Below are 22,589 nucleotides of genomic sequence, written 5' to 3' on the forward strand. Positions count from 1 at the left end.
TGGCTGCCAATTTAGACAGCGATTCTAAATAGTAGTTGACGTGCATTTTAAAATAATCACACACATTATAGCCACAAAATTAATTTTTACAAGTTGTAGACATTGCCCGTTACACCAGACATTGGACTACACTGTCAAGAGCTTTGACATCTACAATGACGTCTACAAAGCAGGCTTATACTGGTAGAATGTTTCATACCATAATTACTGTGTGTTCAGAGCTCACGTGTGAAGTATGGATACTGCTGCTTCAGCAAGAACCGAGGATGAGCACCCTTCCTGGTTCTGAAAAAAAATAACAGAGGAAATGCCTTAAGCAGGATTCTGAAACGGGGTTGAATGAAACAAGAATGAACAAGAAATTCTTTCAAAACATGTAAAGCAATGCAAACAAATATTTATTTCAACTTATTTCTACAAAAGACCACCTCATGAAGACTGGTGGTGGGGTATTGGCTCAAAAAAAAAAGCAGAGAGCACTTATACAAATGCTACAGGGAGCTTTCGCAGCCAACAATTGTTTGAACACACCTACACTAATCACTGTTCAACAAACTCATAAAAAATGTTTGAATGCATAAAAAACCAGTGGTAAACACAGGAAACAGTTAAAACAGAATGACGGCACAAGTTTGTCCCGTCGTTCTCTTCTCTGTCCTGGGTTTTCCTATGGTTTTTCATCCATTAACTAACCCGCCTGAATCATCACTTGATAGACATTGAGGAATTTTACGAATTGGTTTATTGTAGCCAGCTGTCTAGTTTATTTCTCTATTTTTCTTGGCATTTCGTGTCTAATTCTAAATTTGGTGACTAGATAGCTTTTACTATGGTCATGCACTGGTGACAACGAATATTTGATTTTACTTTAAAAAAATTTCAGTTTTGTTTTATTGCTCACCAGCCAACGATCTGAAATATCAGAGGTGAAATATTTGCTGCTGAGCACGTGAAATTGTGGCATTAAAACAAAAGATCCCTCTGCGGCATCTTTCACTTGGAGGAGCGCTTGACCACAAACTTTGAGAAGCTGGAAAATGCTCCATGAACCGCTCCAGCCAGCAGAAACGATGCAGGACACAAGTTGGTAGGCGGACCGTTGGCATCCTGCGATTGTGAAGATATTTCTGTTTAGTAGATGCTCTTCTTTTTGTACCACTGTTTATTTCACCTTTAACAAGCAGCTGAACTCCTTAACGTTCGCATAATAAAATGCTGCAATGCGGAACAGTTAGCAGGGTTACCTCAATTTTGCTTTTCTACGAATTAACACAATGTAGGTAATCTGCACACAACTACAATCAAAGTACAATTTTCACCTACTTCACTGCTAACATCAGCGTTTGACTGCTCAAGCACAAATACAGGTTAGACATGTGAGCAATCTGCTAAACGTATCCCCACAAACTGAACAATCAGGCATCAGAAATCGGCAAGGAAGGAGGTGTCACGTTTAAATGGCACTTTTTTTGTTCAAAACATAAACAACACCTGGAAGCTTGAAGCGTGAGAGGGGGTCTTTCATGCTGACAATGTCAGAACATAGCTTGCTAGTGGGCACCTGCACGATGTGCACAATGTGTTTCTTGAAAATGCGTGCGAAAGTTTGATTGATGTGTAGGACGAGAATTGCAGCACGTTTTGACACAGGCCTTGTGGACGCTTCTGCCTGCTAATGTCAATGTGGATTCTTGCTAGTCGCCCTCTTCGCTTCTTTCTGAATATAATGCTTTAGGCATTATATTCAGGACAACGACTGCATCAAAACGTGCAGCAATTACCTACGTCCCACACATCGGTGAAACTCTCGCACACATTTTCAAGACACGCAGTGCATACATTGTGCATGTGCCCACTAGCAAGCTGCGTTCTGACATTGTCAGCGTGAGAGACCCCCTCTCACGCTCCAAGCTTCCGGGTATTGTTTATTAGATTACATGCGCTGAATGCAAATCAGTGTACATTGGCGAAACGGGCAATCTGCACAGAAGATTAATGCAGCACTGGAACGAAGTGAACAAGGGCCATGCAAAAACAAGTCCACTGGCAGAGCACCGTGAGAGGACGGGACACGTGGTCGACTGGAACAAGACAAAATTACTGACAACTGAGTGCAATCTATCTTCTCGATTACTGCTCGAGTCCCTCATTGTTCAGACGACGCCCAACGTTATCAGCATAATGGATGGCAATCTGCACCATATCTATGCAAACTCATTGCGCCGCGTAATGCCCAATATATAGCTTCGTTTTCCACGACACATGCTCACCGTGAACAAGCAACAAACCGTTAAATGGCTTTCTTGACTTGGTCAGTGACCTACGTTTCATCACTGCAATAATGCTTCTACCTGCCTACGCGGCATTCCGTCAAACACTGGACTACACCACATGAGCCATTGGCGTTCTTAACCTGCACCAGAGTATATAACCTTTCACTACTGCTATGAGATAGACCCATAAACGCACTTCAATATGGCCTTTATATTTAGCTCTTGGAAACATTATGTTTAATTTTACCTTTAAGTTGCACCTGCTACAGCAGCTGGTACTATACCAAAAACATGAAAAAAAAAACGGTGGTTTAACACGCCAAAGCTACACTTGGGATATGGGGAGCACTGTAGGGGAAGGCTTCGCATTAATTTTGACCATCTGGGTATTTTTGTGCGCATCGAAATCTCCAAACACGGGCGTCTTTACGTGTTGCCTCCATCTGAAAAGCGGCTACACCAAGCGGTATCTAACCGACATTCGCCTCCACAGCACACCACCCTAGCCACGGCAGTGGGTTAAACATATGAAATAAAGCGAGTTTTGGACTGCAAATGAAAATATTAATCACACGTCTTATTTTCCCAATCGATGTACCTTTTGAAATCCACCATGCAATCCCCCCTCCCCTACCGGCCTACCAAAACACCTTTGTCTCAAGAGGTAATCAGGCTGTTGTTAATGAAGTAAGTATTTACAATCCGAGACTTGCCACCGTTAAAGTCATGCACTTTGTTTTAGAGATAAGCGACATTAGCCATTTGCAGCACCAGGAGTTAATTGTGCTAAGATCAGACTGAAAGCATTGACGGTAGTAGTTCAAAGAAATTGTGTGATAAATTACAACATCATCTGCAAATAGACTTACATGGGAGGATATGCAACATGGAAGATAGACCAAGCAACCTGCCTGGGGGGACAACAAAGTGGCACGAGCAAAAGAAGTATATAGTTATTAGAAGTAAACTGCATTTGAGAAGAATGAAAATCTTTTGCTCAAGTGAGGACATTAGGGTGAAGTTTGAGAAGTAGTCTGTGGTGTGCAATGCGATTGAATGCTTTAGAAAAATCGAGAAAAACTACCGCAGTTTGTAAGCCTGTGTCAATGGATCAATGTAGATCGTGAACAAATCCTGAAAGTTGTGTTTCTCAAGTAACCCTTGTGAAAACCGTGGTGATACTCGAATGTGATATTGTGATTTTATAAATAATTAGCGACCTGAGAGTGGATGAAATGTTTCCTGACCTTGCATATGGTGCTTGTTAGGGAAATTTAATGGTGAAGTACCGTCTCCTGATTTAAAGACTGGTGCTACCTCGACTATCTTCCAACCATTGAGATTAGTGCCTGTCATGAGAGACTGCGAAAAAAGCGCTGTCAGAATTCTACAGACTGCGGGATGTACTTTTCGGTATAGTATGATTATTACCAGTATGATCTGAAGTAGACCAGTTTGTATTGCAAGTTTAAAACCATATCGAAAGATCCTAAATGTTTGCTTGGCTTGATTACATACGAATACTTGCTTCAAAGTCAGATCAATTTCTCTTCTTGCCCTTTAGTCGTCAGCCCCAGATTCTCTTCAATATCTCTGCTAAGCAATGACACGCTCCATACGCACAGCACTGCTTCATGAAAATGTTTCAAATAATCAGAGGCCACAGCACTGCTAACAGGTATACATCATGGCAAGTTCCACAACATGCAATAACTAACCTGAAAATACATAATCGGTGGGTGCACCGATATGGCAGCAGTGCCTGGACCGATGTGTCGAGCAAATGTGCTGACTTCTGAACGGGTGGTCCAAGCGGCCAGATGATGGATGAATGACCATTCCTGGCGGCAAAGCGTACGGAGCACCAACGAAAGGCCAGGCAGTACTTGGGTACAGCAGGTGCAGTGTCGGTTGGCCAAGGGAGGCCCTGGCAAAGCCTTTGAAACTGGACTGGAAGGCAGCTGACCCAGGACAGCCAGCAGCAGCACCTGCAGGTGCATAATCTGTGAGTGTGCTGACACTTGTTGAAATACAAGAAGAGCACACACAAAGCACGAATGCTTACATCAAGTAGATTTTTAATCGTTTAAAGACAGTAACCTCCAAGGCACTAATAAGAACATTCCCGGAACACCCCAAGTGAAATTTAGGTCACAGTAAGAATGTATTTATTAGACCCGCAGGTACTGTGAGTGGGGTATGCATGATATATGCAAAGCTAGCTACTGAGCTAATTTGCATGGAACGCATGCTAGCAGCTCATCTGTATCCCTTGCTTTCAATCGGAACTGGTGTGTGATAGTTGAGGCTCCTCCATTTCAATGTCTGACTTGTATCTGCACGTTCAATTCTCCAATATAAATCGAGTTGAGTGAGTGCCTACAGCTTTTTTGTTAGTCTCTGTATGGCCTGCGGTTTTGCGAAAATGAGAACTTGCGAATTGGCTCAATTTTCTGCACTAATTTAAACAATACATATGCCTCTGATATCAAGCCCCAGACTTCACGAGAGCTACTCTGACAGAATCGGCAGGCGCCTCGTAGGCGTTGTGAAATCTCCCCCACTACCCCGAGACTATGCTAACTCCCTGCGAGGCCACATGCGCGCATTTCACCTTCAATTTGCACGTATGTGAATTCTATACCTCTATGAACTCTCAGACGGGCGTCGTCATATTCTTGCCGGACTCGTGAAACTCGGCAACGTAAATTACCGCACTCGCTCGCTGGCACGCGGCCCGAACTCTCTCACCGTTTCCGGCCCTTGCATACTATTTTCTCCACCTTGCACTTTGTAAATTCTCATGTTGAACTACACCTCGTGCGCCCTCATCTCTTGCCTGCTTTTCTTCCAGCACAACTCCGTCAGCACCCGGTCGACGCGTACGCTGTCGGGGCGCGTTGGCGAGCGAGTACGGCAATTTCGCTGTTGTCGAGCTTCACGAGAACAGCACACATATCGCGGCCCGAAGACCGCGAGGCGTACGGTCACCGGTCTCGCGAGCGCAATAGCTGCGAAGCGCACTGCACGGAATTCGTGAAGGGGGGGGGGGGGGGGGGGAGAGATTTCACAACACCTACGAGACGCCAGCCATGGAATCACGTGTACGCGTTTTCACATGCACTTCCAGGGAACCTCCTGTTCATGTTATTTCTTGGTATACCGCGGGTATTCACGAGGGAGGACTAATCACAGCGTTGTGCCACTCACGCGAAATTGCGACTGCGATCTGCAACCGCAAAGGCACTGTTTGAGAGACACATAAACAAACGCCCCGGTGTTAAAGAGCCTTGCGTGATGTGAAATTATTAGCAGCCGTGTACCATAGCGCGAGCATCGTAGCCAAGGTCTAGCTTCAGCGTAAATTGATGCTGACTTCTGCGGAAACGGTGGACTGGGCGCCAAACAAGTATACTAGCTCACGTAGGCTCTCAGAGCAAACGAGATGGGGGTCTAGCGAATTACTGACCCATAAACACCAGAACTCATTCCAACCAAATACAGAATAATAAAAAATGCGTACTTACCCGAGCAAAAACGATGTTTCCAACGTAAAATTCTCCTTCACTGTCGTCTTCATCTCGCGGACACACGAACACGCTTTGTTCTGATGCAATGTCATCCACTTTTGACGCGCAGTATTTTATCCGGCGATGATCGTTCTTCCGGGGTCCCCATGTTCAACACACGCGTAGGTTAGAAGGGTAGACATCACCCATAAAGCTTCTATAACTATGATTTAAGCTTGAAATAGATAAAACAGATTAAAAAATCACGCCACCAACCACTCGGCACAAAACGCCATGAAAAAACACACACAAAAGTGAGAGATAGTTGCCAGACTTCAAATGCAGCACCTCTATGTTTGACGAAAATTGTGTTACTACTGTAATGTTGGTAATTATCTTTCTGCTTTCAAAGTCTGAAATGTGTTTATAACTTAAATTTAAGGTTTTTAAACACAAAAAGTGAATACACATAAAGTAATTGACATATATACTGATATTGTAAAGAGGTTTGACGTTTGTTTTGGTTTTGTTTTCACGGCGGGCTTCTCAAGAGAGAACGTGCGAGAAAACGAGCTACTTTGGGTTTAGGAAGAGGGCGGTAAATATCGGCGTGATAGAAAGCAAGGAACAGGTGCTTACCCTGGTCGTTAAAAAAGGAGCTAATGAAACCCTCACGTAAAAAAAAAAAAAGAAAAAAGAAAAAAAAACACGTTCGACGAGGAATCGAACCATTGACCTACAAAACAGTAAACGGACGCGTTAACAAACAGCTATGTCGGCGGGCGTGTTGAAAGCGCCTAAAACAACTCTATACTTACGTAAGTTGTCAACGAATATTGTTGCTTGTGTCTAGTCATCGCCTCCTTTAACGATGGTCTAGTTTATGCTGCATTTTTGAAATTCTGGCTGTCCTAACGCTTGTTTCTCACGCACCGGTCTTGCAGACGAGGCCGCATTGCTAGCGCTGCAAGCGATTGAGCCAAAGCTCCATTATTTGACTCAAGCAAAGCTATCGCAGTCAACCCGACCTTTTCTGCGCAAGCCAAGGCAGCCACGAAATAAATGGAATGTGCCGTTAGAATTATGGCGTTGATAACGCTTGTTTGACCGGCACCGTCTTGCAGACAAGCAACGTCGCTCTAATACTACAAGCGATGTCACTCCTGGCATGTCAGGCGCATCAAACCCATCGTGTAAAACGACTGCTAACAGTGCGAAAACCTCTGAGTTTGTAACAAGTGGGGATTTGCGGTGGCGGCGACGTAATAGGTACAGCAAGCAGGTAGGCAGAACAGCAGCGTAGGGTTACAACCTTTCCCCGAAAAAAAAAACGGGCCTTCCGGGGGGGGAAGGGGGGGGGGCGGGAGGGGGGATTGTGTTGAAAAAAGACGCCATGTTTTTTAACATGCAGTGCCATTTATTGTAGTGTTTTCTTAGAGAGAAATCAACATAACGTTTGTACTGAAAGTGATTGAGAGCTTGGTTAATCGCTCTGCATGTGCTTCACTGAAAAGTAACCGCAATTGCTGACCGCGGCGGTAGAATTTCGTTATTTTGTTCTTCCCTTAGGTCCCCCTCCATCTGAGGCAGCGCGCTCGCCCGCGTATTTTCTCTGCTCGCGTGTCTTTGCGCAGCTTGTCGACAGAGGCGTGCGCAGAGTTCTCAATTTGGGGGGGCAAAGTCTTACCGCTGCGCCCCCCCCCCCCCCCCCCCAGAGCAACTCCCGACCTCTTCTCACTGAAGGCCTTGCGGTGCGAACGCAGTGCAAAGAGGGATGGTTATAAAATTTTTATTTAAATGTGATGGAATTGCAACACACACAAAATATTTCTGAGCAGAAATTTTACTTTCATGTGTTACATCGGCAAGGCAGGCATGGGGCAAATTTGGCGCCCCCTTCAGATGATTAGGGGGGGCGGCCGCCCCCCCTGCCCCCCCTGTGCGCACGCCTATGCTTGTCGACACGTATTTATCGTCTTAGTTGTTGAATTGACGCTTATAAAACGCCAAAACGGGCATAATCACGGCACAAAAGCCAAAAAACCGGCTGATGACGACTGGTTTTAGATATGGACCGGCAACCGGCCCGCTGTTTAAAAAACCGGTCGGGCCGGTCCAAAACCAGGAAGGTGGCAACCCTACGGAAGCGACGAGCGAAAATGATTTTACACGGCCGCCCCCGTCGGCCTGCGCAAAAAAGGAAGATAGAACCCCTGCATACACGCCCTCGAAGAAAGCTGTACAGCCGATTCAGTTTGTTGTGGACGAAGAGCAACCGAGGCTGCAGCCACAAACGATTGCGCTTGCCGTGGTATGAGCCAAAGCATATCTTCACATAGTTATGTTATCGTCCGTCTGACTGTTACTTACTGAAGGGAAAATTCAGAACACAAACGTTGACGTCTAGCGTCTATGCCAGACATAGACGCTGCTGTTTAGGCCCTAAAAACCACCTTCAGGGCGTCTGTCGGTTCTGTCTGATGGCGCGCTCGCGCCGCTGATTACGAACGAGGCGTCTGTTGGCGTTGACTTATCGTGTTGGCGAGCCGGTAAACGCCATCACGGTTAAACTCCCTGTTGGAAGACTACGCTGTTGGGACGATAGAGTGCCGACAGAGCTTCTTATTGGCCCCACAAACGCCATCAAGGTTAAACTCCCTGTTGGAAGACTAGGCTATTGGAACGATAGAGTGCCGACAGAACTTCGTATTGGCCCCACAGGCGTGCTGTGAGCCCAACAAGAAAGTCTTGTTGGAATTTTTGCCCGGGGCATAATAATACGGGAACAAATTCTTAGGTAAATTCGATTTCGTTGAGGACACCGATGCCTCGCGTAAAAGTTTTATTTATAGGACTACAAGAGGCATTTTGTAGCCTTTCCTTCCCGTGCACCCAGACATCGAAACGAACCTTGTGATACACTCGAAGCAGTAGATTAGTGCAGAGTGGAATTTAAACATTCAGCACGTTTTGTTCAATTTACGAACAGCAATTTTAGAGCCTTTCCCCTGGTCTATGTGGAGAGTTCATATTTATTCTCTCAACGGGCGGTGAAATAGTGCAATGTGCGCTTTAAACATTCAGCCTGTTTTTGTGCAATTTTGCATGCTTGCATCACACACCGTTCTTTTAGGCACCCTAACGATAAGGTGCCGTGGTAACACCCCAATCGAGAAGAAATACTTTTTAGCACCCCTGTAACGGTCGTAGCACCCTATGAAACTGTTGATTACACCCCTGAATTTCGGCACCCTCGAGGTGGGGTGCCCGAGCAATATTTGGGTGCTTGAAAGGTGCAAAAAGGGTGCAAAATGTTCAGTACACCCTCCTTGCACCTTAAAGGGTGTAAAAATGTTAAGATTTACACCCCTTAATATGTGGCACCCTCATGATTGGGTGCCGGAGCAATGTTTTAGTCCTTAAAAGGTGCAAACAGGGTGCAAAATGTTGAGTGCACCCTTTTAGCACCTTTAAGGGTGTTAAAAAGTTTAGTGTGTAGTACGCCAGGCCCTGAATGACCGCCGGGCAATAAATTTTCACTCATTTGTTGATGACCAAGCGAGTACGGCAAGCATCGGGTACAAAGTGCTGCGTTCTCAGTGGCTCCTGTCCAACAGTGTTTCGAAGTTAACACTCTGAAATTTCGAGTCACTCCGGATTCACTCCCCCTTTTCAAGATGCTGGAATGGAATGGGAATGGAATTAAGCGCCTTTTGCTCGGAATGAAATGGTGATGCATGTTTAGACGAGGGCGTCACCATCTATGGCGCCTTCCGGCTACTTAATTAGCCTGTGGCGACGACTGCGTCAGTATATCTCAAAGGGAGCACCGGGGACGAAAACGAACTCGTACCTGGCATATCGGGTAACCGAATCCACGCATTCTGCGCAGCGCGTGTGAAGGTAAACTTTGTGCGGCGCAAGCGCGCGATGCGCGCATTCCTCTACCCGAGATGACTGTGTATATATACAGACCACACAAGGTGCAGTTGCTGCAAGTCGCTTCGAGTGGAAGCACTACACCGATGCTTATCCACAAGTCTAATGTTGCATTTTAGAAGCTTGTTCATGCTACAAATTCTAAACAGTATTTTTCAGGGTTTTGTTTACCCCCACTATACCCTTTTTTCCACCGTTGACGGCACTTTTTAACTGTACAAAAATGTATTTAATTGCTCACAGTGGTTCTCACGCATGCACATAAAAGTGGGCGCGCAAAGGAACAGGGGTTTTGAAAGGCATGTGTTGAAGCTTGACCAGAAAAAATTACATTCGCAGTTAGTGGTTTGTGGAGCACCAGATTTTTTATATCGTTGTTTTATTCTTCTGGCTGCCTACGGCATTTTAGTGCAACGCTGTCAGAGCCTTGATCCCTCATCTGAAGCGCATACTGCATGAAACTGATTCGTTGCGTCAGATGCACTGAATTCTCATTTTTGCCCGTTTTCTGCCTCCCCACATTGTGCAACGGTCCGTTTTATTATTCCGCTTCGGCAACCGAAAAAAAAAAAAGCGCGAGGTCGCTGGACCTACCCTAATTGGCCTGTGAGAAAATATTTTGGTACCTTCGTTCCTAGATACGTTTACTTAGTGCGCGCAAAACTGTCGCATGGGTTCTTTCTTCGCTTGCAATTTGTGTGTGTGAAGGTTTGACGATCGATAGTACGCACTTGAGCGAAAGTTGGACGCGCTTTTAGCTTTTGCGCTTCTGTCTACTTTCGTTAGGAAGGAATGGCAAATCTTTGCATTAGAAGGGTGGTTGTTCTGCACGAGATATGTAACCAAGCTGCTACCTCCTCCGAGCTTCAATGACAAGTGACACATTTTGCATACTTTTGCAGTTTTCAACGCCTTTGATAACGTCAGATTCATGTTGCGTTCCTCGGCAACACGATAGAGAGCACCTGAGGCAGTTTTTACGCTGAGGAATTAAAGGGATGGAATTGAACTTCCCGTCCATGCCAGGAGTGGGAATGGGCTAACTTCTGTCATTCCGAAAAATTGAAATGAATGGAATCGTGACAAGTTCTAATTGTGTAAGTAAGCGCAAAATGGACAAGGACGAACTAAGTGAACGGGACATCCTTGTCCATTGACATCCTTGTCCTTGTCCAGTTCGTCCTTGTCCATTTTGCGCTTACTTACACGATGAATGACCAACTCGCCCAAGAAACCACTCTGAAGTTCTAATTCCTCGGAATGGAATTGGGCATGCCAATTCCGCAACACTGCTGTCCAGGGCACAGCGCCTACACCGTTGCGCCGACGACACCCCCACATTTTTGTCAGAGAAGTCTCAGATAACGGAATCGAACTTCATTTGCCGGGATCAACTGCGCCAGCAGGCTCACGGCTGAAATGCCATTGGCGCATGCGTTGAAAACTTAAAACAACAACGCCTCCTTTGCACGGACAATCGATTAATTGGTCTTCTAGTAAAAGCTTGAAGTGGGCAAGTTTGTTCCACATACCTAAAAAAAATTAAGGCGCAAAAAGTCTCGGGCGGCAGGAGAAACTGGAAAATTTGGTTGGTTTGATGATAAACTTTATTTCAAAAATCCTCACGTCTGGGGTTCTGAAGTAAACAATCACTAAGGTGACTAGGCGCCTTCTCTGTCATGCATGTTTCTTTTCCGTGCAGTAGTAAGTAAGTAAGTATTGTTGAATAAGGTGGACTTAGCCTTGCATAGCTGCGGGCAATTGCTCCGCCTAATCGTTCCCAATACCATATCAAAACTCTCAAAGTCATCACACCGCACTTAGTCCTAAAATAACAGACGCACAACGTCACCACACCTGCACTTACCCCTGTTCCAGGTATTGTATCGCTACAAAGCGCGAAGGAAGCGGAAGCTGTTGAAACAGCCCACGCAAGAATATGCGGGGAGGGGGGATTGGAGTGGGAAGGCAGACTTCAAAGCGCACCGAAGCTACACATACGCTATGAGACACGCCGTGGCGAAGGGCTCCAGCTTGGACGCACTGGGGGGGTATTTAAGAGGTCGTGGATGCTGACAAAATACAATTCTGTTTGTTTTTTTTTCGGAAGATTTCGCATTTAACAGTGCCCGGGCGCTTGTGCGGCCGCAAAAGATGCGATATTCACTAATGAATTAATCAATTTAGGTTAAAATTTTGCTTCTCCCACCAAATTGTGTGCTTTCGTGATTGCTGCCATGAAGTCACAAGGGCGGGTATCCAAACGAACTTCCGGTGCGTAATTAGGCTCGGCAGCATTGCTTACCTCAGCCCTCCCAAATGGCGCTACTATACGGAGCCGCGGACCCTTGTCCGCCATTGCTTTGTTTTTTACCATATTTGCACCTGGATTCTTTTTGTTAGTGCAGAAAGTAATCGTTTCGTGAAACACAGGGGTATGCTCTACAAACAGGGTCACGTAAAACAACGTCGCTTGTGCCAACCGGACAGTGTCGTGTAAACAACTCCAAAACGGCGAGCTGCTCTGCAGCTAAAGCAAGCAAAGTGGGCCCAGTACCAACAGCAGTGCGGTTAAGTATTTGTATGTTTACGTGTATTTTTGTATCAGTTATTGTTTATCGCACCATTGTTACTGCTGTAAAATGAATATGCATTACATTTAAGTGCAAGTAGCTCGTTAGGCAAGCTTATAAGCCCTGCCTAATTTGTGTTTGCTTTTGCCGGCCTCAGCCAATCGCCCAGTTGGGCACATATGACATCATATATGTTCTGTTGCGGGAAATGAGCTAGTGGGTAACATGGCCATTCCATTTTTTCTTAGGTATATAGATTACTTCAGCGAAGTGTGTGTTAAGAAGTGATGTCAGTATGACGGGGTAATCTTTCGAACGAACCAAACGTGTGTTTTGTCTGCGTGGCCTCTTTAACGTGCCTCGGAATATCTGCAAACAGGTGCTTCTGTTTTTCGCCTCCATCAGAAAAACAGCCGCCGGTATCGACCCCACGTCCTCGGATCAGCATCACAATGCATTATCCAGTGAGCCACCGCGGCGGGCGGAACGGCGACTTTAATATTTGAACGCATGGCGGACATCGGTGCCACTTGATCCAAACTGGGAGTGCACTCCTGGGAAAGGAGAAAGTCGTTCCGGGAAAAAATTGTGCCAGGAGGAATGGTCCCAGAAAATATTGTCCCATAAGGTGCCGGAAAACAATGGTCCCGGGAAAACAATGATTCCGGGAAAGAATGGCCCCGGAAATAACAGGTACCGGAATAAGTTGTCTCGGAAAAAATTGTTACGGAGAAAATTCCTCCTCAAAAATAGTTCCGGACAAAGTGGTCCCGTAAAAATGATGCTGACGAAAATTATTCCCGAAAGTACGGCGCTGTAGAATATGGCCGCAGTGCCGAGGTAGGGAACATGTGTCCCAGAGAAATTACCACTTCTCAGGTGTATTACCTTATTACTAGATACTGCGCATCACGTTCTGTCTGTGCAAAAAAAAAAAAAAAACACCCGACGTAATCCAGGTGGCTTTGTCTGAGCGCGCTAGTACGGCGTTGAAGTTGGTTTGTTCCTTAGTTTTCGCAGGTTACTTGTCACTGGACTTGCAGAAAAAGAAAAGAGGCATGAGTGGTGCTTTGATTATTTTCTGCCATTATTCTGCGTTTCGTTGGCAGTATCCCATTTTATTTGCGGCGATTGCATTCAATCGCAAAAAACTGTCAATTAGTATGAGCACTCCACTTGCAAAATTCCCACTCCACTCCACTCCACTTGCAAAAACGAGATTTACATAGTTGCTAATCGGTTGCTGCTGGCACATGTCGAAGCCACCGCCGTCTCCTTCGCAAGCTTCAGCCGTTAACACCGCGAATGTTTCCGTGATTTCGACACAACTTTAGACCGTGTACTACCGCGGCGTTTCCTAGTGCGACAAAGGCGAGCCTCCCACACGTACTGTCTTGGAAGTCGGCCAGAAGGCGGAAAAGGAGATGGAGCCCGTGGCGTCCCCTGTGATTGCGGAAACAAGGCTGCGTTTCAAAAGCCGGCGCGCGGCATTTGCGGAGGCGTGCGCGTGTCCTTTAATTAACAAACTGCGTTTAAAAGACGATAGCCCTTCTTGAACTACGTAAACGCGGAGGAGATTATGCTGTCTGGCCTTTATTTTATGTTATTTTCAACGCATCACAATATATATACAGGGTGTCCCAGCTATCATGCCCCAAGATTTAAAAAAGATCAATTGCTTTACTCAAAGGAAACCTAGTGCATAATGTTTCTAGTGCAGTGGACTAGCGGGCAGTAATTTTTTCGTTAATGAGATTTAAAGTAATGTAAATAATTATCAAACTCGACAAATACTGTCCTAATCATGAAGGTGTCAATGAGGCACTTGTGGGTACGGACGAGAGGCATCTTAATGCAGTATTTTCAGCGAAGAACAAATTGCGTACTCATTTATTCTGACTGATAAAGAAACCCCGCGAAATATGAAAAATACCACTTGACGGTGCTCCCACCTGCATCGTAAAGTAGCGCCCTCGAACAACGTTTCTCTTAGTTAGCCAGAATGAAATAAATGAAAGAAAGAAAGAAAAAATCGCGAACGAGCACTTGCTTTATCAGCCTCATCTGCCCCAGCGGAAGCAACGCGTCGCGTATAATGCTATTTGAAAACGAGATGTAATAGCGGTTATCTCAGCGTAGGTCGAGTGCACGGATGGTTCGTTTTTTCGCCTCAGAGCCTGTCCCAAGAAAAAAATTTGACGAAATCAGCTCGAAAGTTTAAACGCGCGTTTTGCATTGCCCCAGTCGCAATGCCTTTTTCTAATGAGCAGAAGGCCAACATGATCCTTGTTTTGGGAGCGGCAAACGGCCATAAGAGAAAGGCCGCAAAGATTTATCAGTGGTGGAAGTCAGGCGGTAAACCCAACGCATCGACAATAAACAGAAATTATGAAATCTTGAGACAGACCGGCTCTTTTCAACAACAGCGGCAGAGGACTCCGTCTGGGAGTAGAAGCCTACGCACGGATATTCTCGCATTTATGGCTCAAGCTGGCGTCAATTTCCAAGTCGACAGTCTGGAGGATTCTATAGGACTCGGACTTTCACCGGTACCACCAATTCTTGGAAGACAGGGACTTTAAGAATCGTCTAGATTTTTCAAATTGGATCCTCACAAAATCTCAAGAGTCACCAGACTTTCTTAGCAACGTAATGTGGACAGATGAAGCCAATTTTTGCAGAAACGGCCAGGTAAATTTGCACAATGCACGCTATTGGAGCGACTCCAATCCACACTGGGTAAAACGCACTCGGCACCAGTACCAGTGGTCATTCAATGTGTGGTGCGGAATTTACGCCGGTAGTATAATAGGCCCAATCTTCTTCGACCAGACGTTGACTGGACAGCGACAGGTACGTGAACGAAATCCTTGAAGGAACGGTTGATCGGTGCCTTAGCGAAATCCCGCTGTCAAGTCTTCAACTGATCTGGTATCAGCAAGACGGGGCGCCAGCACACCGGGACCTGTCTCGGGCGGAGGCGGTGAAGCTCAGGCAATTACAGACAGAGACTGTTCTGACGCCGGCGCTCGCGCGGCACGTGTGTCCGGACCTCTATGAGAGTGCTCGGTGCAGTGTGTGTGAACGCGAAACTGCGACCCTGACCCATATCATGTGGGGCTGTGACTGTGCAGTGCGCGACGGTGGGGGGGATAGACAGGACACACAGGACCCGTACCCACCGGACGTGCGCGAATGCGTGGGCTCTGCGGAGCCCCAACAACAGAGGAGGGCCATCCAGCGGCTCGAGGCGGCTCTGGCTCTGCAAAGGCGAAAGGGGGCCCCGCGTCCGCCCGTCCCTCCCGGCACTCCGCCCTCCCATGCGGGAGGTGGGGGTCGGGGGCCGACGGTGGCGGCCGGGAGCGCTCCGAGTAGCTCGAGCGGACGCCGAGACCAACCGCCTCGGGGTCTAAGCCCGACGCCCTAGGACTTTTGCGACTTAGGGCGATTAGATAGAGGGGACGCGACCGAGCCCTGCGTGGCCGGGAATCGTGTCCTTTGCACGCCGGATGCCTGAATAAAGTTCCATCTCTCTCTCTCGAGCACGAAACTGGCTTGATGCGACTTTCCAAGCACAGTGGATTGGACGGCACGGGCCTGGAAGGTTGCAGATACAGATGTTTATCGATAGCATGTCAAAGATTGCACCGTCGCAAAATTGACACGCTGCTAATCCAGTGTTGCAAAATTAACAAAGTTACATGCTATTATCTTAATGAAGACTTGACGACGAAAGTCTGAGTGACGATGCATTTAAGACCGTCATATGATTTACTTTGTCTGAAGGTCTCTTCTGGAGCATTCAGGTCCCCAGTCTACATAGGTTTCTTCCTCTTCCGGCGTGGCTATGTGAGTGGGGTTAATAACATCTCTGTTGACGCCACCGTTTGGAATAGGATTGGAACGGAGCAGATGACGCACGCCGGTGTTTTTTTTTTCTTCAGCGTGCGGCCGCAGTGGCCCAAGCCGCGCCGTGTCTGTGGCGCATCGGTCATGTCTGTGGCCGTTTCCAGTGTTGCCAAGCGAAGAAATTTACCGCTAAACGTTTCAACGAATACCGCCTATACGGTTAGACATATCAAACTTTCACCTCAATGATGTTAGATGGGGTCAATACAATGTTGTTCATACAACACGAAAATGGATTGGTTTGAAGTTGAAAGCCACTTCGATGTTGACATTGGAGCGCTTTCTCGAGATCACGTTGCAGCAGCGCATGGGTCAGAGCACGAGCTCAGAACTTTCCGGGTCACCCTATCACAATTTTCCGCTGCGATAGATACAAGAGTCTTCTTATCTGCTCACCCACAAAGTGTCCGCACGCGACCTGCTTTATCTGCGTTCAAGACCGGACGTACGTGGTCTACGCGTCGAGAAGCGCACGATCGATGACCGGATACCAAGCAGGTCACTCACTTGCGCCTCAATGTTTCCGGGAATCTCCCCGTAATGTATTCGCATCTGGGCTCGTTCGAATATGAAAGACAAGAGGTGTCGTTTGTACTGGTGGGTTTTGCGGGGAACTTAATTAACTGCAGAGAAGGCGAAAGGGCCGGTTTTAACCTGGGCTTGATGATAGGCAAGGTTTCACGTACAGTACAACATTTCCATGCCCTCTTTTCTTTTGGAAGTTTGACGTACTTATTTTGTTACCTCAGAAGAATGTGTGTGGTTGGTTTCCAGTGGTTCCTTATTAACTCTAGAACTATTCCAAGCTTCCTATCTTGACTTTTACTTCGTTATGGGCAGACAATGAATGGTTGCGCGAGTTTTGCTCGATATATATCTTTGGTGCAGCTGTTTGTGGCATTCGTAGACAACCTTGGTTGCAATTAACAGAGAATTTTGCGCTCGAGTTGAGGGAGGCGTGTTAGCAGTAATCTATAATGAGCATGCGCGAAATGAACCACATTATTGAGATAAAAGTATAACGAAAAACTCGGCACAAAGTGAGTAATAACAGTAAAAAAGTTATCCCAAATTTTCACGCTTACAAAAGAACAAAATAAGTAAAAACACCCACGAGGTAAATATTGACAAGCTCTTATCCAGGCACTGCTTTAATAAACATTGTGTTCCTTAAGTCATCTAGCTTGTAACCGTATCATTATAAATACTGCAATGAACGGACCGCCTGTTTTTAAAAGATATCCCCATCATTGTATTTTCGCGATTTGCTGTTGGACATTCGAATTTTGAATTCCTGTGATCAGATTCCTATGGGACTAACTAATAATACATGACCCACGGGCTTAAAAAACATCGTGTACCAATACGAAAGGTTTTAAAATTCATATCAATGTTCACAACGGCCTTGTTTGCTTCGTTTATAAATATATCAGTGCTTTGTTGAGATAAAAAATAACCGGGAAAGGCGTTTTGCTTTATCAACTTTTTGCTTGATGGCGCTGGCTGTGTAGAAAGCAAGAGTATTATTTTTTATTTCAGTACAGAAGTGACATAACTGTAAAGTAAGCAAGCTAGGCCGTTGGGAACATTGTATGTATTTGTAAAGCTTTTCGTGAAATCAAATGTTGGACGGAAGCCTGTCAGGTCGGGGAGACGCATGACACCAATTAAAAGAACAGACACCGACCACGAGTGTTTATAAAAATAAAAAAAAGGTAACGTTTCGGCTCCCGTACGGGAGCCTTGTTCACAATGAGCTTAGGGGGCGAAAGTGATCTGCAGTGGTTATGTTGGATTCAAGATGTGGCGTAGGCAACGTGCGTACACGTGTGGCAAGTTGCTGTCGTTGCGATTAAGCCTGTGCTCCGTGATCTAGACTGTCAGGCATTCAAGATAAAGCCGTGAGGTCCAATTCTTCTCTTTTTCCATTATTTCGGCATTGGTCCAGTCTATTTTTTGACGAGTTGCTTCTGTGGGTGCTCGGCCAGAGCGTTAGATGATACGTCTTTCTTTTTCACGTCACATGTGCTGCTTGAGCCTTTGCTGAGAGTTGCCTGCATCACCCACGTAGCTTCGATCGCAGCCTAAGCAGGGAATGCTGTAGATAACTCCTGGGAACTTTTCTTTCGTCACATTGTCTTTGACGTTCATCAAGGAGTGCCTTAACTTTTGTGTTGGCACATGCGCTAGCTGAACACTGCAGGGGCGAAGAACACGCGCCAAGTGCTCGCTAAGTCCAGGTACATACGGTATCGGAACACGATTCTTGGGACGCGTGTTACCGGACGGTGTCGGACATTCAAGCTAGCGTTCCACGGAGCACACAAACGAGTCAGGGTGGCCGCTTGCAGACGGGTCCCGATGCACGTGCTGTATGTCGGCAGCGATATCTTTCGGTTTCTTGCAAACCCTGCTCGAACGACTCACAATCGAGGCGACTACAGACATTTTGTGGGGGACAGGGTTCACAGAGTTGAAATGCAGATAGCGACCCGTGTGGGTGCTCTTTCTGTACACGCTGAACGTCAAGGATTTTTCTTCGCGCTTGACAAGGACGTCGGGGAATGGAAGCTGCCCAGGCTGCTCCTGCTCGGCGATAAACTTGACTGCATCATCCATGCTGTTAAAATGTGCTGTGAACGCAGTCGGTGCCCCCTCCTTGATTACGCTGAAGCAATCGTCAAAGTAACGTAGAGAGGTTTTTGGCGCAAGACTGAACGAACTTAGTGCACGTTGCTCAAGCCTCTCCATCGTAGGGTTTGCCGCCGTGACCGATACGGCCGCGCCCATCGCTGTCCCGTGCACCTGCCTGTAGGATGAGTGCTCGAACGTGAAGTGCGTGTTCTCGAAGTAGAACGTCAGGAGCCGCCGCAAATCCATTGACTTCATAGACAAGGTACGGGACATCGCCCCGGAAGATGGCGGCATTCTGGTGTGCGTTGACGTGGTGGCAACTGACGCATGCGTCTCAGCCCTCGAAATGGACGCAACTTTGCCCTAGCGTACACCTATTGAAGTCTACGGATTCGCGGCGGCTCCTGACATCCTGCGTCGAGAACACGTACTTCACGTTCGAGCAATCTTTCTACAGGCAGGTGCACGGGACAGCAATGGGCGCGGCCGTATCGGTCACGGTGGCAAACCTTGCGATGGAGCGGCTTGAGCAACGTACGTACAGTAAGTTAGTACATTACATTACTTTTACATTACATTACAACGTACATTAAATTAAACATTTCTACGTTACGTAGACGATTGCTTCAGTGTAATGAAGGATGGGGCACTGACTGCGTTCACAGCCCACCTGAACAGCATGGGTGATGCAATCAAGTTTTCCGTCGAGCAGAAGCAGCACGAGCAGCTTCCATTCCTCGACGTCCTCATCAAGCGCGAAGGAAACCCCTTGACGTTCAGCGTGTACACAAAGAGAACCCACACGGGTCGCCATCTGCATTTCAACTCTGCTTACCCTGCCTCCCACAAAGAGTCTGTAGTCGCCTCGCTTGTGAGCCGTGCGAACAGGGTTTGCAAGAAACCGGAAGACATCGCTGCCTACATACAGCACGTGTATCGGGACCTGCCTGCAAGCGGCTACCCTGACTAGCTTGTGCGCTCCGTGGAACGCCAGCTTGAACGCCCGGCACCGCCCGTAACACGCGCCCCAAGAATCGTGCTCCGATACCGTATATACCTGCACTTAGCGAGCACTTGGCGCGTAGTTTACGCCCCTACAGTGTTCAGGTAGCGCACGTGCCAACACGAAAGTTAAGGCACTCCCTGGTAAAGGTCAAAGACAAGCTGAGGAAAGAAAAGTTCCCAGGAGTTATTTACAGCATTCCCTGCTTAGGCTGCGATCGAAGATATGTCGGTGAGACAGGCAAGTTTCAGGAAAGACTCAAGCAGCACATGTACGACGTGAAAAAAAAAAAAAAAAACGTATCATCTAACGCTCTGGCCGAACACACAGAAGCAACTCGCTACAAAAGATATTTCAATTGGCAAAGCTAGGCTATGGAAAACGAGGGCATTCCGAATGTAAAGGCAACGCTAATCAAAGTTAGCCAATACGCTTGATTATAAATTATATGCTGTGGGCGAACTTCTAATAGCTTGACCAACATTAGGGGCGCCACTTCGGATTAGTTCGGCAGGGTGACACTGACCTGTACTAGGTTGGGTTATGTGCTTGCCAGGATTCTGTGTTCTGGCATCTTCAAAAACCTGTACTCTCTTCCAAAAATAGCAGAGTTTAATATCTTTAATTCTGGCTACAATAACCGATCACAACCTGCCTACCTCGCATGAAATCTATGCCTTCGCCTGGTGACTTCCTTCTAAACGGACGTTTCTTTGTTTAGCAGGAAAGCAGCAAGCCAAGTTTGCCGTTCGTATCTGCACCCTTAATTTTTAAATGAGTACATTACATCACCGTCGCAGCATCAACAACTCGGATTAACTTTGGTCGCAGCCTTTTCGACTTGTTGTGGGGAATTACGCCAATAATTTTTTCCCAAACTATACGATACAGCATTTTGATAATTGTCCTATTGCCCTATTTATTTTATTGTCTGGGGAAGGGAGGACGAACGTAGGGTTTCAATATTATCATACTGGCGTGTACTAAAATAAGGATAATTATATTAACTTCGGGGCAACTCGTAGAGGGAATGGCCGATAACTGCGTTTTGTTTTCATTGTGGCGGAGTTTCATGCAAGTGCTGTGAATAGAAGTCCCCTGGGAAGCCACAGTTCTATGTTCGATTACATTCGACAGAATATGTAGGAAAATAAATGAAAAAATGAATAATAAACTATCTCTGTGTACATATAGTCATACGGTACATTGAGAGCGGTAAAAAGCATGAACAAAACTGAATAATTAGCTTGGACAAGCTAAACAATCATAGATAACTGGCACCAACGAAGATTCCGCAATAACTACGTTAGGATAGCTTAAATACAACTTAACGTTAACATTAATACAGCTATATGGCAGATGACTCTAAAACATCTGGAAGTGTTTCCACAAATAATTACAAAAGAAGATAAATAATCAATGCTTTATGGACACAGAAATCTTTTACTCGACTTTTCAGTGGCAGAATGCCGTATTACTGTGTGCCTTTAGTATAATGACCTTACTGAAAAAGAATTCTATAGTTGTTTTTCTTATCACTGTGATATAAACTCCATGATGTGATGTGAATTCTATCTCCACTTTATTTTTCTGTAAAACGCTATAAAGTTGGGCACTGGTTTATTACTTGTGACACAGTGCTCCTTCGTAAACTATGATGGATTATTTTTGTTAACCTCACCTTGTAGTATATTGCGTTATAAGTACTTTGTAGTCTTAGGACTGTACCCGAAATATTTTACTTGTTTTACGAAAACTGTAGACATGTTCCTTCGTGTCGTTTTGCCGATGTCGTGTTAGGGTTCATAGGCGTCGGCAAGTAGTAGACTCAGCTTTTAGCCCATGGACCCCTTTGGATCTGTTTCTGCTAAACTGTTATTGATTGACATAGAAATGACAGCAACATTAGAATAGGTGGAGAGATAATTGGCCTATAAGCATCGTTGGATGCAACAATGTAAGGTCAGAGCTTGTTAAGAGGTGCTTAATTAAGCACTCCCGTGAAAGTTAGACTTTCGTATGGTCCGCCCTGTGTGGTTCGTTATTACGTATACAAATATGGTAGCTTGAATGGCAAGAAGTAGTTGGGGTATTTTCTTGGGTGAGTCTCGCGAAGGTCTGCTGAGTGTTTAGTCGGTTCAAAGCCTGACTGTCGGACTCCACTTTCATACAATTTATCCGATTATTCTTCCTTTGCTGTCAGCGTTTTACTATCGTAATGTTCTCCGGCGCTGTCGGGCAGCCACCCTTTGATTTCTCGCAAAAGAAATGCACAAGAACAATTCAACGATATCAGCAGGCAGCACCAAAACCTGTGCAACGATTGTAAAAGACGAAAAGTGGTAAACGTACTGCTATGTTGCCGATGACAACGTTATGTTAAAGACGCTCTCAGTTATGGGAGTGATTCTTTGGGGAGTATGTTGGCTGTGCTATGTTGCATATTCATTGTTGTAGACTCTTATGTTGCAAATGAAAAGTTGAAGATTGAGAGACGCAGGTAAAAAGTTGTTGGGGAAAAGCTCCAGGGGAATAAATTCAGGGGAAACGTTTCAGGGGAGGAGGTGCAGGTGGAAAGTTGCAAGTGGAGAGTTGCAAGTGGAGAGTTGCAAGTGCAAAGTTGGTTGAGAGTTGATGGTGGGGAGTTGCAGGTGGAGAATTGCAAATGAAAAATTGCAAGTGGATAGTTGAAAGTGGATAGTTGAAAGTGGATAGTTGAAAGTGGATAGTTGAAAGTGGAGAGTTGCAC

General features: G+C 46.0%; 1 protein-coding gene and 1 long non-coding RNA gene across 2 annotated transcripts in view; one reads left to right on the forward strand and one right to left on the reverse strand.

The window, feature by feature from the left end:
- Window positions 1-22,589, forward strand: part of LOC144142746 (dicarboxylate carrier UCP2-like) — a 72,949-nt gene that overhangs the window by 3,477 nt on the left and 46,883 nt on the right. The window lies entirely within an intron of this gene.
- Window positions 378-6,386, reverse strand: LOC144142745 (uncharacterized). Its single transcript, XR_013317042.1, has 3 exons — window positions 5,801-6,386; window positions 3,992-4,261; window positions 378-1,107 (listed from the first exon to the last, which is right to left on the reverse strand). It is a non-coding gene; the product is annotated as an uncharacterized LOC144142745 (long non-coding RNA).

The sequence above is a fragment of the Haemaphysalis longicornis genome, unplaced genomic scaffold (assembly GCF_048455015.1).
Source record: "Haemaphysalis longicornis isolate Haplotype H1 unplaced genomic scaffold, Haemaphysalis longicornis Haplotype H1 scaffold_6, whole genome shotgun sequence".
NCBI lineage: Eukaryota > Metazoa > Arthropoda > Arachnida > Ixodida > Ixodidae > Haemaphysalis > Haemaphysalis longicornis.